The 18974-nt window shown below is 38.0% G+C and overlaps 1 protein-coding gene across 1 annotated transcript in view; it reads left to right on the top strand.

Moving 5' to 3' along the window:
- The window catches only part of neo (ZP and PAN domain-containing protein neyo), a 185036-nt gene that overhangs the window by 33449 nt on the left and 132613 nt on the right, over positions 1–18974 (top strand). The gene's annotated exons all lie outside the window — the stretch shown is intronic.

The following is an 18974-nucleotide window of genomic DNA, read 5'->3' as shown; positions in this document are numbered from 1 at the left end:
AAGAAGAACTCTCCTAAGCAACCGAGGTTTCAAGCTGAGTGTCCAACCGAACGATGCATCGCACCGGTTACGGATTCTCTCTCTCTCTATCTCTCTTTCTTTCTTTCTTTTGCTATATCCATCTTTCTCTTTCACTCGAACGGTTACGAAGAGCGCGTTTTACACGCGGTTTACGCTCCAGGAGTACATGTTAAAGTATCGGCTCGTTGTATCGATCCACAGAGAGAAAGAGAGAGAGAGAGAGAGAGAGAGAGAGAGAGAAAGAAAGAGGAAGAAGAAGAAGAAAAAGAAGAAGAAAACATACCCAAAAGAGAGAAGGAGAGAGAGAGAGAGAGAGAGAGAGGCGTAAATCACAACGTAATAACCCTCCTTCGGATAATCAGTGACACTAACGAAGAGCAAAGTTTTCCTATCGAGATACGGGACCATATCCGCCGCGAGTTTCCTCGCGGGTTGAGAGCGTGAGAGAAAGAGAGGAAGAAGAAGCTTGAAAAGAGGGGAGCGAGGTGGGTGAGAAAGAGAGTTGAAAAGGATGAGAGAAAACGAGGGAGAGGGAGAGCGAGGGTGGGATGAGGGGGGACAACCCAGAGAACCTTCGCGCTGAATAACGTTTAATTGGCTGCAGTGCAACGGCACGGCGGCCTTTTCCACGAGCTTCTTCTTCATCTTCATCTTCATCTTCTTCATCTTCATCTTCTTCTACTTCTTCTTCTTCTTCTTCTTCTTCTTCCCATATTGAATCCTTGTCTTTTTCTCGCGTTAGGACTTGAAAGTTTTTATATTAACAATGTAAAAAAAAAAATACGACGAAAATTCTGTTGATTATCTCATCCTATAATACTTCAGCCCTTTTAGGGTTTTAAGAGCAACGTGAGCGCGCGAAATCAATCGTGGGAGCTCGTCCAGATGAAGGGGCAGGACGACTAGAATAATGCAAGCAAGCAAACAAGCAAGCATAGAGAAGGGTTAACGTTTTAACGTGCGTACGCAGCAATTTCAACTACGACACGTAGAAGCTTTCCTCCTCTTTCGCGTTTACGTTTCCACCAAATGGACGGTATAATCCTTCCCGATGGGATTAACGTCCCTTTTCCAAAACCCTATGTAGTCTCTTCTCTCGTTACAGAGATATATATATCTGAACACGTTTCTCCCAAATATCTTTTACGATTTTATGTGTGTGTATTTTATTTAACAAATTTTTATCCTTTTTTTTCTTGTATATTGTATAACAAAGTATACATAGTTATATTGTAAAAGATGTGTATAGAGTATATATTTGCATGTGTTTTGCATCGTGTTCCTTTTTCCAAGATAACGTCACGACTATAACACAAGAGAGAGAGAGAGAGAGAGAGAGAGAGAGAAAGAGAGAGAGGGAGAGTTTCTCCCTCGTCGACGAGGAGTCTGCGACTTACTTGCGACGCAGAGAGATACGATGTCGGAAAAGACAGACGGTTAGACGGTCTCGTAATAAATTGCTACCTTGTATTAATGATGTCTCTCCTTCGAGTTGGAAGGACACGACGAAAGAAAAAGAGAAAAAGAGAAAGAGAGAGAGAATCTTTCTTCTCTTGCTTGGATCTTCCGCGAAATCTTAACGCGTGCACGCGCACACATCGATGCCGCAAAGGATGAAAGCTTCGAGGATTTGCCACGATAATTTACGTTCAGTCGATCTTCTACCCTCAACATTTCTTCTTCATCTTCTTTTTCTTCATTTTCTAGTAGTCGGTCCCTGGAACGAATGAGAACGCGTGGAACGAGTGAATAAGCTTCTTCCTCTTAGAGTCATGGAACGAAAACTGAGTAAACTCGATCGACGATAGAGAGAAGGAGGAGGAGGAGGAGGAGGTACAAGGAAGGAAGGAAGAAAAAAATATCAAAATGTAGACCCTTCGGCTAAAAGTACCTTTTCCACTTAACATTATATTATTATTTGCGTTAGAAATTGGCGTCATTTGTCAGACGTTACCGTTACAATACCCGCAGGCATTTTTCGCCAATTTTTAACCAATATACCAAAGTACAAGAAGGTTAAATCTAATAAACAAACGTGTGTAAAATCTACCTCAACCATATCAGGGTCTATTTCATATTACATCTTATTATTACGACTTTAACTGTACAACGTTTGATTTCATTTTTTTTTTAATTATTTATTTAACTTTATCTTCTCTAGGCCAGTAGGATATATTTAATATCGATCGTAACGCACGTTGTCTTTTGACGCGTATCAAACAGTCCCGAGGCATACCCATAGAGATTCTGGATCAAAGATCTCACTTCCTTCATTCTCTTCCTATCTCTCTCTTTCTCTCTCTCTCTCTCTCTCTCTCTATGCCTACCGGCATATCAAATCGAGAAGGTATACTCTGTAGCGGGTCTATCTATTCCATGTGTGGGTGCACGTTTCTGAATATATATTCCCACGCGAGAGCATGCATGCGTCTCTGTCCCTTGAAGGCATGTTCCATGCGTTTGTCATAGAATCCAATTTTAACGATACGACAATGACGTTTGCTTTAAGGAAATAATGGTGGAGGAAGAGAAGAAGAATGAACGAACGAACACGTTCTTGGGAAAACTATGAGAATTTATATAATCCTATTTCGTTTGAGTTAATTTTATATATTAAGTATAAGGATATATGTACCATGTACATATATGCCCATAATTATGAAAGTAATTTTAAGTCAAAATTAAAAAGAAAAATTCAGTTTATTCAGAATTCATATAGTGTTCAAATATAATGTTTTTTTTTTTTAGAAAAATTTGAGACAAATTCAAAAATCGAATAACTCATATGAAAAACGTTAAGACAAATGATTTAATTATTACTATTAATTTCGAAAAAGATATCGACGATGATTACAAACGTTAGATTTCTCTTGTGTTATTAAAGTGACAATTACGCACAGTAAGTGGCCCCTCGTTAAGGAATAGCACATTCGTCCTCCTCTTCTTCTTCTTCTTCTTCTACTTGAGGCGCGAACAGTCATGGAGATGAAGCAAAAGAGAATGGAGAGTTGGCTCGTTGTAAGTGTAGAGAACGGTTGAATATTACATGTTATTTTTCAAAACGAGAACGATGGTGCTCTGGTGCTGGTGCTGCTGCTGGTGCTGCTGCTGCTGCTACCATCGTAAAAGGTCGTAGCCCGCTATTACGTGCTCTTCGCGCGATTCATTATGCGTACAGAGAGAGAAAGAGAGAGAGAGAGAGAGAGAGAAAGAAGGAGAGTGAACGCAAGTGAGATGGAAAGCAACACAAAGAGTATGAGAATAAGAGAGAGAGAGAGAGAGAGAGAAAGAGAGAGATACGTGAGAGAATAAAAGAGCACGTGGCGTTACGATATGATTGATCGCACGGCGTGATCCGTGGAAGTGCCGTGTCCCATCTGTCACCAATAAATATCCAATTTCACGTTAAGATGATATATAAGACGTTTTAACGGCTAGTTTTTCCCGCGGCATCGCACCTCGTAATAGGATCATTTATTAAGGAAATTGGTCGACGGTTTGGCGAAGGAGAGATATCTCGTCATCTTCGTCTTCGTATTCGTATTCGTAGTCATACTCGTTGTCGTTGATTTTCACAACTAAGAAAGTAATAGAGAAAGGGGTGATAGGAAAAAAAAACGTGTATAATTCGTTAGATAGAAAACGTAAAACTCAAAGATAGAAGAAGTGTTTAAGTGTGTGTGTGAATTTTGTAAAAGGTTTAAAACAACACACGTTTAGTCGTCGTTCTATATTGACAACGTGTATCATTTTTCTTCGTGACTAAAACTCAGAAACAAATAGTTTTCTTATGTTGTAAGAAAAGCAACTTCTCTGTCGATATATATCGTAGTTTATGTCTATGTGTATGTCGTTGGTCATGGCATGTGTCTCATCTGGTTTTCTAATAAAAGAATCTAAAACTCGGGAAAAAAGCATTCGCGATTTTACGACAGCCGGAAGGATTCCAATTCCTTTTCGTTCTTGGGTTTATCGATCGACCGAGAAGAAATTCTTTCGGTTCGCGAAGGGAGAAAGAAGAAGAAGAAGAAGAAGAAGAAGAAGAAGAAAAAGAAGAACCTAAAGGGTCGACGGACCTAAGAATGAGAGACAGGTCCCTTTTCGCGCGATCGTAAATCGCCCTTCTTATTTCTCCAATACCTTTGTAGAAAGTAGATACGAAATGAAAAAAGGCATTGGTATACCTTCGTCATTCGAGTGTACGAGAGACATGTTCTCTCTCTCTCTCTCTCTCTCTCTCTCTCTCTGTGTGTTATCTCTTAGATGAGCCGAAAAGAAAAGGCATAGACAACGCAACGATGCGACGACATGCCAGGGATTTATATTTACGATCCTACGGATGGTAGCTTCCGAGGGTGGGAAGGGAGAAGAAAGAGTATTGGAGAGTGTGAAAAGAGAAAGTAGAAAAAATGTAAAAAGAGTAAGAGAGAGAGAGAGAGAAGGTATGGAAAAGGGTAAGGATTCTTCGTTGAAAGTGCATTCAAGCGCGTCGTTTTCGCGGCTCGTTCCATGTTTCGTTTTCTTCCTCGTACTATGTACGATCATCATCGTGTGTTGGTATCGTGCAACTAGTTGTGTTGCACACGATGACGACGACAACAACGACAACGACAACGACGATAGGATGTTCGAGGGAAGAGGGAGAGATAGGAAGAAGAAAAAAAAATGGAAAGAGTAAAACCTTAGAGATCATTATTAAAGAGTAATGAATGGTACCGGAAAGATTCAAACGTGTTAGAATACGACGCACGATCTCTACGAGTATAATTCTTGAAGATAGCGTCATTAACTCTGTAAGTCGTATGAAAATGGACGGGCGGACGCGTTAGATGCCACGATGTGCGTTTAGGTTGTTAAGGAAATAAGAAGCTGCTAGTAGGCTCGTTCGTCGTTCCTTACTCGCAACCATAACGAAAGGGCGAAACCTTTCTCTCCCTAACGGCGATCTTCAACCGTACGATGTTTTACGTTAATGCGACTTCACCACCATGTACCAAGAATTATTATATGTTACGAGGGTGGTGGAATTAAGAGGAATAGAGAAAGCGAAGAAAGAAATAGTAGTAGATGAGAAGGAAGAGTAAGAGGAGGAGGAGGAGGTAGACGAGGTAGAAGAAGAAGAAGAAGAAGAAGAAGTTCAGAAGTTGTTTGTTGAAGGAAGCGAAGAAAGATCGTAACGGGCGCAAAGTTCGCCGCTAGAGAGAAAGAGAAAGAGAGAGAGAGGAGGTGGATTATTAAAGACTCAAAGGATGGAGGTACTTAAGGGTACTTTTCATCCTTCTAACTCAACTTCGATGCTTTCTCCGTGATCAATTCCAACATAAAAGCTTACGGTACTTCTTACCCTCGTTCTTACTTCCTTTCCCTCATCATCTTTTAAATGCCAATCGTTTTTGTAAAGTTACCAAAAGAAAGATACAATGTTGTTTCTACTAATAAACAATACGAGAATTTCCGTAGTAAGTTTCAAGTCTTATCTTGGTGATTCCAAGGGACGAGATCACGTGTTAAAGATAAAATGAAAATACAAGAAATGTGATTGGACATTTATGAAAAATTAACCTGTTAATTTGACGAGCTTTTTTTATAACAATGTAGAATCATTCGTCTGATTCGTGCACAAAAGGGAGGATGATACACACGAAGGAATGACAATGAACGTGTGGTTGGTTTGAGGGTTGGGGCAGAGGATGGAAAAAAAAAATGTAGAAAAGGTACAACAAGAGGGTCGGTGTTGTATTGGAACTAGAAAGATGTGAGAATGAGAGAAAGGTTGAAGAGATATAGCTCGTCGCCTTGAATGCAAGATTCGAAATTATCGCAACGATTCGGAACAGTTAGGTTCGTCTACCGGTCGGGAATGGTACGCGCGCGGGGAATGGTATTGCGAATGCGAGTACAGAAGCGAAAGAGACGAAAATAAGAAAGAAATACCGCGAGTGAGTGAACGAGAAAGAGAAAGAGAGAGAGAGAAAGAGAGAAAGAAAGAGAGAGAGAGTAAAGAAAACGGAACTGCTTCGTGAAGCAAATGTATGCGCACTCTCGGAGATAACGCGAAACCGAGGAGAACTCTTTTTCCCTTCTCGTTTTCTTTTTTGTCCTCTTTCTTTTTTTTTTTTTTGTTTTTTTCCATTTTCTTCCTCTTTTCAAAGCCAACAGCCTCCTACTACATTTTAACGTACTCGTGCGGATAAAATCCGAGAACAGTGGTGGAGTTAAGTTCCTCTGTCCATCCATCTTTTGCAGAATAAATAATTCAATGTTATTATTTAGACGTTTCTTTCTACAAATAATAAGAAGGAAAATGAGATGATATTTCTCGAGTTTTCTCTTATATATATATATGTATCTCACAGGGCAGCTTCCTACTCGTATTTTTATAAATTTGCTTTTTCCCTACCGTCGAAGAAGAAAAATAAAACTACTATGTTTGTAGAATGTAATTAATACTACCACCATACCACCATTATTATATATGATGATGTTCGTTTAAATTAGAATATTATACCATAATTATTTGCATTTCTAAGTAATATACCTATGTTTATTTCTGTTTCTATATTTAATTTGTCGTTTGAAGACACATTTTTCTTTTAATTTTCTTTTACCACTGGGTCTAGAAAAAAATAAAACAAAATTCAATTTATATTTACTACTACCACGATCAAAGTTTCAAACTGTAGTAGTAGTCTCTCGATAACGAGATAGAACGTATAAAAATAAGTCGCGGGGGGGAAGAAAAAAAAAGATGAAAGTAAGGACACTCTCTCTCTCTCTCTCTCTCTCTCTCTTAGTCGATGGGACGGAAACATTTGTAACGAAGGAACGTAAAGGGGGAAGGAGGAAGATCGAAAAGGATAGATGCGCTTCGAGCGGAAGCGTGTTTCGAAAAGTATCTTTCGTAGCTTGAATTCTTTTCCCGTGCATTTTCAACATTTTCGATGCACGCGCTCGTACGTTCCCTTCCTTCGTCCCATTTCTTCGACTCTCTTTTACGTCCCATCTTGTTCTCATTGTATGTCGTTGCTTCTACTTTTTTTCTCTCTCTCTTGCATACATACACACACACACACATACACTTTTAGCTCTACATTTCAACGATTTTCACGTTCCCTTGAAAGTCGAAAGCGTTTCGTCGCTGTTCGCGTCACCCGTAGAGTCAATATTTGTCTCCCGAACCGCTTTACCTTCTCATGATATTCACCGATTTTCTCTTCTTATCCTTCGAAATATCTCTCTTTTCCCTTTCCCTCCCCCTCTTATCACCTTCCCCGTTCTCCCTTTTTCGAGTTATTCCTCGTTTTATGAAAATAATAACTTCGTTTTAAAACGAAAAGAGTTTCTCGCGAAACGGTATTATTCGTTCAAAAGTATAGTTCGCGAATCAACTTTACAGTTAAGAACGAAGATCCGGGGTACATTCTATATCGATGGAAAATAAAGAAGAGAAGGAGGAGGAGGAGGAGAAGAGTGGACCGTTATTCGTAAAATGGAGAACAAGTACATAATCTTGAAACGATGGTAACGAATCGAGGGACTAATATCGTCCCGTATCTTCCAACCATCTTTAAATCTCGATATTCTATCGAAACCGTTCGCGTAGAGATACACACATACACATACACATACACAGACACATACATAGGAAGGGTCTTTATGCTTTCATCCAACGTGTATTCGGTTCTATCAATGTGTTCCTCGTTTGGTATTAGGAGGCATCCTGCCTCCTAATGCACGATCCCGTACTTCCGAGAAGGGATCGCGACCCACCGAGAGTGCTCGAGAGCCTTAGAAAATCATGTAATTATTACATCAGAGTTAACTGCGTACTTCCTATCGATCGAAGATGACTCTCCTCTTTGGTTTTCCTCTTTCTCTCTCTCCATCATTGTAGAAATTTACCGAAGCGGTCAGTGTAACGTTCGATGGACGATAGATAAGCTTTGAGTATAGGTATATAATATCGTGTGCCATCTTCGATGTCGTCCCAATCGATGCAAGTGTAAGTAGTAGTCGTTTCACGTACAAGGGAAAATCAAAAGGATATCGAGGAAAAAGGTGGGTAAAAGATGAAAGAAAAGAAAAAAACCAAGAAAAAAGTAGAAAGAATACTATGCGACGAGAAACAGCATGATATCGAGATGTATGTGTGTGTGTGTGTATGTGTGACTACTATTCGATCTACGATCTATTACTTCATTTTCTTTCTTTTTATCTATATCTCTTCGTCTCTTACGTGTACCGGAGTATAACGGACTACAAAAGATAATTATTTCTATGGCAAGGGTTCATCGTGTATAATTGAGAACGTGGGTAAACACTTAAGTGACTTTAATTCAATTTTCTCCGTGTACTCGCGATATATAGCCACTCTAAATCGTTTGGCACGAGCTTCACCGTTGCCTTTAAGGTTGATCGTGATGTTCGCGTTAAACGAGCGCGAGCGAGCGAACGGGGTACACCCGTAACGTGGTGTGTATCCGTTACCTTAAATCTGACGCGGCTTTACTTTAATACCAGATAACACCGTCATCGCCGTATGTTCTTCCGGTGAAACACCTTTAGTAGTCGATAAGAGCCCTATAATATTTTAAACGTTTGCCAACAGAGAACTCTGTAGGTAGTATTATCTAATGAATTACCCAGCGTTTTCCTTCAAGGAGATTCAAATGTTTCAACATTTTCTTATAATTAGAAATTAGAAAGATTCCGCGTTGAAACACCAACATGTATGTTTGTGTAGTATCCAAGATTAGAAATGGGCAAAGTAAAGGGAGAAAAGGTAACGAATGACCAACCAAAATGTCTTCGTGCTTCACTTTGAAAGCAGACGTAAAAGGACCCTAGGTGAAATCCGAGAAATCGAGTGACTGTCTCTCTCTCTCTCTCTCTATATATATATATATATATATATATATATATATATATATATAGAAAGGTACGTCTTCAATTACTTAAAATAACGGGGAGACTGCTTCGTGTGTTTCGCTACATCAGAAACTAGTACCGGGAGGACGAAAGGACGAGAAGTGGGAAGAAGAGGATAAATGTGAAGCAAGGAGGAGGAGGATGAGGAGGGAAGGAAGAGAGGATCGATCTTATAGCTAAGAGCACGGTTAGCGGTCGAAGTACCTCGCACATTGCTCTCGAAGGTCCATAATCGTAATTGCCATTGGCCCCTGTCGCTTGTATCCAGGTCGGGTCGCAAGCGATGACAACAGGAGCGGTATACAACACAGGGACAACTATGGCGAATATATATATGTGTGTGTATATGTTTCTCTCTACCTACCTCCCACCCTTTCTCTACATGTTCGTCGTGTGTTTCTACAGGCGACAACGGTATAGATAGGAGGTAACGGGAGGAAATTGGAGGCTGGACAGCGGTCGCGTCGGGTCAGTACCACGTGGCATTTCAGAGAATTATGAGCTGAAGTTAAAAGACGGTAAAGGTCGCAAAGAAATGAAAAAGAAATAGAAATAGAGTGTGTGTGTGTGTGTGTAAGAGAGAGAGATGATAAAAGATAAAAGATGGAGAATGAGAAAGGAGTAAAGCTAGTCAGAGATATCTACTTGAATTTTAATTGCTTCTTTCAACATTTCAACTGGCTGATGTATTAAGGAAATTAAAGTTTACCCGATAATGCGCTCTCCTTCTTTTTATTTCTTCATTTCTATTTTTTTCGTTTTCTGTCTATTTATCTATCTTCTTTCTATGTATATATTTCTTTCTGTTAGTAAACGACATACACAACTATCCTGTTTGTCCAGTTAGTCTGGTTTTCCTCGTTTGTCGTTACACCTTCTCGCGGGGGACCCACCGACGACTTCCTTTCCCGTGACCGTGGTCATGGTCTCGTGATCTCAACTCTTCTACGCACCGTGTAAATTCGAACCGACACTACGTATATCATAATTTTTCAATTGAAAGTATACGAATATATATATACAAGGAGTATGACAAGATAAAAGAGATGAAAAAATTGGAAAAAAAAGTTGTTAGAAGTTTGCTTCTATATCTTAAAAAAATTTCCCTTGAAGATAGGAATTATCAGGTTAGGACGGATATCAGCCGACCACCGGCCAACCCAGCCAACTAGGCAGGCAGCCGGTTAAAAGTTACGGAAAGTTCGCATCCGAAGCCTTGGCCAACCGTTATTCCTCTCCGGTACGATCCATAACGTTTTATCGACGTTGCCAGGGAGAGAGAAAAAAACACTATGGGGTAACAAGATCGAGTCTAAGGTGAAAATAAGTCCGAGTTGTTAAACTAGACCTTAGCAGTCGTTTCCCTTCCCCACCTATCGATCGTAGGATTAGCTTGCAATAAAAGCTCGTTAATCCTTAGTTCTCGTGGGCGTGAGATTCAAACTGACCAACTAGTTTTGTATATATATATATGTATAATGTATATGGTGTGGTACATACGTATTATCTGTATACGGGTTGAGAATTTTCTCGCATGGGAAATGCATTCGCGGTTCGTAAGCGTTAACTCGTAAAAGTGTCTGACTCTATTGGCATGGTAGACAACGACAACGTGTTCAAAGGTTGCCCTCGGTGATGGTGTACCGTTAAACGATACGACGACGACGTTTACCGGGCCATAATGTCCTTTCTAGCAATACGCCCGCGTACCAGAACCAAGTTAAACGACAAGTGAGCTGTTTCTCTTATACGCAATTGGGTAGCCATTGTTTGTTCGTTTATTTCAATGACTCTCTGTCTCTCTCTTTGATTTCTTTTTATTGGTTTCTCTCTTTGTAGCAGGTTCTTGCAGTAAATAACTCGATATAATCTTTAAAGTTAAGAAAAATTGTCAAAATAACAAACGTACTCGAATGGAATTCGTAAAGTAAACAAGAAATAGATCTGTACTTGTCGACCAATCGATATATGTATGAGATTTTTACAGATACGTGGCCCATTTACATTTCAATCAATGAATACACACACTCGTGAAAAAATCATTCTATATATAAGTATTACAGAAAACATTTGATATATGTATGTGTGGGATTTGTATTTCAACGTAGTTGGAATATTGATTCTAGTTTAAACACAAGGATTTGCGTTTAAGTACTCCCCCGCGTGCATGTGTGTGTGTGTGTGTGTGTGTGTGTCGTGGGAAATATAAACTCGTGAATAAACAGAGAAGAAAGCGATAGTTGTTAGTTTCGCTCGTTAAAGAACTTCATTTTCATTACTAGTTACATGAGTGCTGATTGAAATGTTACTTTTTTTTTTAGTGACTTTCAATCAAAAAATGATTGCATTAATGATACACTCGTATAGTATTAGTATTTCGTAGTTGTATTAAAAGAGTTAGTTGAACGTTCCGAGAATACATTGGAATTTTATCTTCTTACGGTTTTGTCTCTTGATTTCTTTTGATTTCTTTTTTTCTTTTTTATTTTCTTTTCTCATCCAGCAAAACTGGTCTCTCTTCTTCTTGCTGCTACTGCTACTGCTGCTGGTACTACTACTACTACTACTACTACTCGACACTTTACGATTACACAGGGACCGCTTATTATGCAACGAGTTTGGTTCGACTAGCGGTCAAGTCAGCGAATACGACCGTTATTTAAATGCATAGATCGTGAACCATGCATAATCATAATCTATATTTATCGTTGATCATCGAGTAATTAATATTTTTGTTTTTTCTTATTACGTTCCAATTATTAAAATCGTTATTTAATACGTTAAAAGTATTTCTTTTTTATTTTTATTATTATTTTTTTTTTCATATTTATGATCATTCTATTTTCTCGATTGATTTTCTATGCTGTCGTATCGTTAGCCAACTAGTTTGCTGGACTCAACTAATGTCATTCATTTCATCGGTGCCACGATTGAGAAAGCTTTTGCGTGGGAAGCACAAGGTCGTTTCCGCGTTCATCAAATGTATGCAGTTAGATAGACCGTAACTTACAACTAATTACGGATTCTAATCTCGTAATACCGTTCATTTCCAGCTTTCTAATGTATTTCGAACTAATTACTATATAATTTTCTATTATATATATATATATATAATTATCATTGAGTCAAATGTTTTTCCATGTTTAAATTTTCTATTAGATCATTAACTATGAAATGTCTGATTATTCGGATTATTTTCATCTCGAAATCAGACATTTCATATTTAATGACCTAATATTTAAGCATAAGGACGATATAATAATTCAATGCCGGAATTGAATTTACAAAAAATATTTTTTTAATTTTATGTGAAACATTAGTTAGAGAAGAAATATTTTTTTCATTCTATAGTTTTTGTTTAGTATATGAATTTTAGAATACAAATACAGCGAGGAAATGCGATCCGTAAAAATATTTTCTTCGACAAAGTGCATTGTACATTTTATCCCCGAGTTGAACAACAACAAAATGAATGACTAAAATGAAAGAGAAAAAACAAACAAGAGAAATGTAAAAGAATTTAAAAAAGGCACAGAGAAAGAGAGAGAGAGAGAAATAGAAAAGGAATGAGAGAATTTAGAGGAATGACGAGAATAGCAATTTTTTGTCCTTTTTACTCTTTAATCGTAACATAGTACATGTTACCGTAACGAAAGTCCTGCCTGGTAGGGCGGTACTTGAACTCGGCGCATAGGAAATCAGAATTTGGACGATTTTCGACTAGGAAAATGAAGAAGACGAAGAGAAAGAAGGGCATGGTGGGGAAAAGAGAGAGAGAGAGAGAGAGAGAAGAGTTGGACGAATATTCGGTAGAAACGTGACTCCTCCTATGTAGAAAGGTTAATACGAACCGGTGCACGTAGCTCATTCTACGGTTTGCAGCAGGTGCATATTATTCACGTCTCGACCGGATAGATCTCGCGCGAAATTCATAAAGTAATCCTTTGTACGGATACTTCTGAAGGTCGGCGCTCTTTATGGAAATTTCAAGTGGTAGTGAGTGGGGTACCTTATACTCGCCCTGGCCTTATATAAGTGGGATATATCTCGCTTGAAGAAGAAGAAGAAGAAGAAGGTGAGGAAGTAAGAAGAATTTTCGGGTTGGTGGGTGTGGTGGTAGGTAAAGAGAGAAGGAAAGATGGGGAAACAGAGAAAAGGACTTTGATATTTCGTAAGAAATGAGAGAAAGAGAGGGAGAGAGAGAGAGAGAGAGAGCTCAAAAGTAACATTATTCGTCTTCTCGAGCTTTCAGTAAGATGATAGTTTAAAGAAAGGAAAGGAAAGAGAGGAAGAAAGTTTGAACAAAATTCTTTAGACGAATTAGAAATTTTCTTCGATATTTTTTTATTCGATACTTAAATATAAGAGAAGATTTGGTTAAGTATTCAGAAATTTGTTCTTTTCATACTCTAATAGATTTTCTCAAAGAGGGTCGTCTAATTGAAAGTCTGTTATTTAACGGTGGAAGCAACTACTCGCAAAGGAGATTCAAGTTTGTTCGGGACAAGTTGGCAAGGCGTCCTACTAATTTTACGGTCAACCGCCGACGTATACTTCGGCCGACGGTATTGAAACCGTGGCAGGTACAAAGCACCTACTACCAGTGTACTCTGACCGATAACGATATTAAGGCGCTTCTTGGAGATCACGTGACGTTAATTATGTCGCTGGAAGTACCTAGAAATTGTGGTGTCACAACAGGCGTTCCGTATATTACTTTGCGCACACCCGAATCACCTCAAAGTTGTATCGGGGTTGTTCATTAACGCCTTTTTGTAAAGGGTGCCTGCTGTATAAGGGGGATGCACGAATTTTGGAGAATGAACTAAGCGCGTGGTGTGTCGTCGTCGTCGTCGTCTTCGTTGTCGTCTTCGTTGTCGTTGTCGTTGTCGTTGTCGTCGTGTGTCAGAAACGACAAGCTCGTGTAATTAACGCGAAGAAATATGTGATAATACGTATACTAAGAGAACACCTTATAACGATCCTTTATCACTTATGCATATAGATCATTACACTGTAATGATCTATAATGATGATAAGATAAATCAAAAATGTAAGAAGCATAAATTAAATTGACCTACTAAATTATTAACTCAATCAAATATTACTTGAAATTGTAATACTCTATATGAATGAAATTAAACAATTTCAATTATTTTAAACAATTTCAATTTAAGGAAAAAGACAAATAGTCTTTAAGAAAGTTTACGAACGATTAAAGTCGAGGAGTTTCTTGAAATTTATCAAAGAGCAAAAAGATTTGTCGAAAGATTTTCTCAACGACGAGTTTTAGTCTACAAGTATACCGACATACATATATAGTATATACGTTTTAAAGAAGTATGTTCTTCTTATAGTTAGGTGTAAAGTCTACCGAGGAAGAGAAAGTTCTAAAGCTCCGAGATTTCGTGGGAGGGACAAACAAAGCAATTACAACGAAACGAAATAAGAGAAATTAAACGATTATAACACTCTCCTATCGCATTTTAAAAGTTTACTTAAGCTTTATTTATTTCCTTTCTTTTTTTTTCTTTTTTTTTTTGGCCGTGTATTTAACCTTTGACTTTTTTTTTATTATTTTTAATTATTTTGGAAAGCAAAAAAAAATTCCAGACAGAAATAGAGAGAAATTGAAAAGATAGTTAAGTTTCTTTTTCTAGAAAAAGAAGAAGAAGAAGAAATCTCTTCCGTGTAATCGCTGATAGTTCGCCACGGCAATAAGTCCGGATATACGAGGTACTTAAAAAGAAAATAGAGAGAGAGAGAGAGAGAGAGAGAGAGAGAGAAAGAACTCCTAGATGCACATTCCTTGGCCCTTCTCGCGCGACATACACACACACACACACACATACAGATAGGGCTTTGGATGCAGTAGTTAGGGCTGTTGAGTCCGGTATGCTCGAACTGCTGTCTTTTAATATGCGACGGACAAGCTGACCTCGCCCTTTTCCTGCTGGTTACTCGTTTTAGACTATTATCTACGTGTACGTAGAGAAAGTAGCTACTTTACTAGTAGACAGTTGGGTTATACTACTACTATTACTACTATTACTACAACTAAAGAATTTATAATAACCGCGTTATTAGTTTGTCACAAGTTCGTTCTAGTTAGTGTATCAGTTTGAAAAAACGACGAGACTGTTAATTACTCTTCCCGTTAAATTGAACCATGACAATTATTTTTTTATCTACGGTAAGTCAAAAATAAAAATTTAAAAATTGTAGTAGACGCGTGCTGCCACCCCCATACGCATGAAATTGAAATCTTCGTTGCAATTTAAATGACTCTCAGTTCCTAAATTTGTCTGATTTACGAACAAACGACCGTAACCAACGTCTTTGGAAACGTGTTAAATCGTTAACGATGAAAAATACTTTGTTCTATAAATAAAAAAAAAAGTAGTCTATTACTTTGAAGGTGTTACGAAGCCGCAAGTTAGTCGGAAAAAAGAAAAAAAAAAAAAAGAAATTGGAGCGAGCATACAAATAATCGGAAAATTAAAGCGTGCTGAAAAAGCACGTCATCAGTTTCTAGGAGCAAGGTCACGCACGACAAGGCAGATAATCTGACAAGTCATATTCATCTTGGATTCGATGGATTTTATATCGAGCAAACTCGAGGTCGTACTTTGAATGCGTATAAACATATGTCACTTGGCAAATGGCAAGTGCATCGAGTTAGTGCACGAGCTCGATGCACTTTGCGTTATAAACTAAACCGGCTGTAATCCTCCACCTCCTCAATTTCTTCTTATTCTTCTTCTTCATCTTAGTTTATTTCTTCTTCTATTTCTTCTTCTTCTTCTTCTTCTTCTTCTTCTTCTTCTTCTTCTTATTTCGTTCGACCACTGTTAGAGTTTCCACGGCTCGATGAATTCTTAGAAAGGTTCGGCGGGTGAGTTGCCGTAGGAACGGCTGCAATTGGATGTAGTTACGCATCGAATGACGATGCAAGCGAGGTGCGGAAGGCCAATTCTACTTCTCTATCCTTTTTCTCTAATTCTATCTAACTCTCTCTCTTTCTCTCTCTTTCTCTCTCTTTCTCTTTTCCTTTAGATCTCGTCTTTTCTCGCACCGTTAGCGAAGGAAACTGGATACGAGAGGGATGCGTTTCGTGGAAAAAGCATTGTTTCCTCTAACACACACAAACACACACATACACATACACACACGTTTGTTAATGCGAATTGTATTCACTGAAAGCTTTCGGCATCTCGTCCAAGTATGTCTACCTTGAAAAATCGAATGAGAACGTAGCAGCCGTAACATAGATGATCGTATTGTTCTTCTACCAACGCCATTCGGTCTCGTTTTACCTTTCGTTCTATCTATCCCCGTCCAAATCTGTTGGTCAAAGGCTTTTCGAATCGAAATTCCAATCGAGTACGATCTTACTAGACCGTGTTAGAAAGATAGAAGATAACTTCGTAAAAGGTAATCTCGTTAACGTTCAAACAAAGTACCCCAAGCTTCAACTTCTCTGCGTAAAAACGAGAGATCGTTATACATTAAAATAGAAATTGATCAAGGAAAACAGTAAATCACTGTGATAAACCAGACCGTTCGAGTGATTTGTATCGAATAGAGTTCAATTTGATTTCCTTCGAAGAGTAAAGTGACGTTCGGATAGAAAAAAAAAAATCCTAGAAAAACTACCACTACTACGAGAGATATGGTAGCTTGCCAGAGAAGAGAAAAAGAAACGGTGAAAGGGAAAAAGAGTAACGTGCCAGATAAATATGAAGAAAAGAAATGGAGAAAATAAAGAAAGGAAGGAAGGAAGGAAGGAAGGAAGAGAGTAAAAAGAGAGAGAGAGAGAAAAAAAAGAACGAAAGTCTTTGAAAATGAGAAAAGAAAAAAAGATGAGACATAGATAAATCCCTTGCTGACGTTAAACGGTGTCTCTCGATTTCGTAACGTTTTCCTTTTACGAGTCTCTCAGGGCGCATTTAGTCGAGCCGATGGCACGTTACATACTCCAAGATCCTAATTATTAATGTTACGGTTATTACCGTTATAGTCACCGCAGGAAAACGACTTTGGCCGTCCCATAAAGTAACGCCTTATCGATCCAACGAATGCGAGTTCTGGCACACATCATGTGTTCCCACTCATTCCCCCTTTCACCCACCGATTCTCTCTTCTTTCAACTTGTACTTGTACACCTCTCTGTTTGAAAAAAGCTCCTACGCTTTTCTTTTCTTTTTCCAACTAGTCAGTTCGTGGAAACGGAACCGACACGACGATGGTCGTCGCCAACTATTCGATACATTCGCGTTATGCTAACGAAGTTGGAAAACCTGATCTAAATCCCACTCTTAGAGATCGAATATCTCTAGTTTATCTTTTTTATTTTTTTTTTTTTAAATTCCATCAGACTACAATTCATCACGATACGTAATCGTGAATTTGATATTCGTTTTTTTTTCTTCTCTTTTTTTTTTTTTATTCGTATAATCAAATGTCAATTTAATTCGCGAAGAAAGAGGAGAGAGACATTTCGTATTTAAGATGACACAAAGTTGAAATTCAATTTTCTTACGACAAATTTATTGTTAGAGAAAAATGATTCTTTTACGTTGATTACGATCTTAAAGAAGATCAGTCTTTTATGTTTAAACTATTCATCATCGTGAACTTTATTAATCCAACCCCACCCAACACGTTGTTCTTCCATTTCTTCACATTAACGTTTCTCGCATGAAATGGAAAATTTATACGACTCTTTACATATATATTTTCTCTCCTTTTAGCTTTTTCGTTTGGTTCTTCTTTTGGGTCCCTAACCTATCCATGGAAACCCTTCTGACCTCTTTACTATTATACGTACGATGAATATGAATCTCGAACCACGTTCGAGCGTGCATCTCCTTACGTGCGTCCGCTGAGAGATGCTCAACTGGGAATTAATGTTTTCTTCTTCCATCCTCTTCTTTCTCACCTCCTCATCCTCCTTTTCCTCCTCCTTCTCCTCTTACTATTCCTTCTCACTTTCTTTCACTTTCTTTAATGTAAATTTTCCGTGAACCAGGCGAAAAGGAATTTAAATTCTAACCTTTCATCCCATTCCCTTGTAATAATAGAGGCACCAGGGAAGAGCAATGTATCATTGAGAGAGAAGAAGAACGACAAAAAAAAATAAAAAAAAGACCATTTTTACGGTTCCTTTCCTTCCCCTTTTTTTCTGTTCCTTTGCTTCCGATTATTTTAGTCTAACACACCACACACACACACATACACACACACAGATCGTAAATTTGACTGTTCGTAAAAACGGTGCGAACGATTCGATTCCCATTGCCTCGTTCAACCTAAATCGAATTTCGAATAACGCGATATAAATCGTTGTAGAAAGAAAGAGAGAGAGAGAGAGAGAGAGAGAGAGAGAGAGAGAGAAAAGGGTATCATCTTTCCACGTTCAATAAAGCTTTTATTAAAATTCATAAGGTGTTGTTATATAACTCCAGTGAAGAAAAAAATATTCCTCTTTGTATTCGACATCGTTGTAGAAGGACATGGAAATTGTCAACAACATGCAAAGTATATATCATTGCTTCTAAAGACATACATATGTATATTGTATATATATATATATATATGTTATAAAAATAAAGTTCTTATAGAATAGTAGAGGGAAACATTGAAAAGATGATCGAAAAGGAATGTCAGTCTCAGTTTAGTTTTATAAACGTAGACAGGTGAATACATCAACTAGATAGATAAGTAAGCAATACTTTCTTCAATTTTAAGTTTGATAAAACTGATAAAAAGATTTTAGTGATTTTTTTCATGCACTAGTAGCAAAACGTTTTTAGTAAATAATTGTAAGGGACGTACAATATAAAAGAAAGTGAGAGATTGTAAAAAGAAATCTTTATTCATCTATTCGTACGTTTTACCACAAACTACGACATATATATATTTTGTAGACGAAAAAAATTAATGTGTAGTTCTTCATTTATTTTCTTTTCTGTTTGAATACGCTATCGATCTTAGTGAAGTGATAAAAGCGACGAAAATCGTTG

Source organism: Polistes dominula, unplaced genomic scaffold, assembly GCF_049000335.1.
Source record: "Polistes dominula isolate Pdom_NZ unplaced genomic scaffold, Pdom_raw_medaka contig_31, whole genome shotgun sequence".
NCBI lineage: Eukaryota > Metazoa > Arthropoda > Insecta > Hymenoptera > Vespidae > Polistes > Polistes dominula.
The sequence above is the reverse complement of the archived record's forward strand: the minus strand, read 5'-3'. Positions and strand labels throughout refer to the sequence as shown.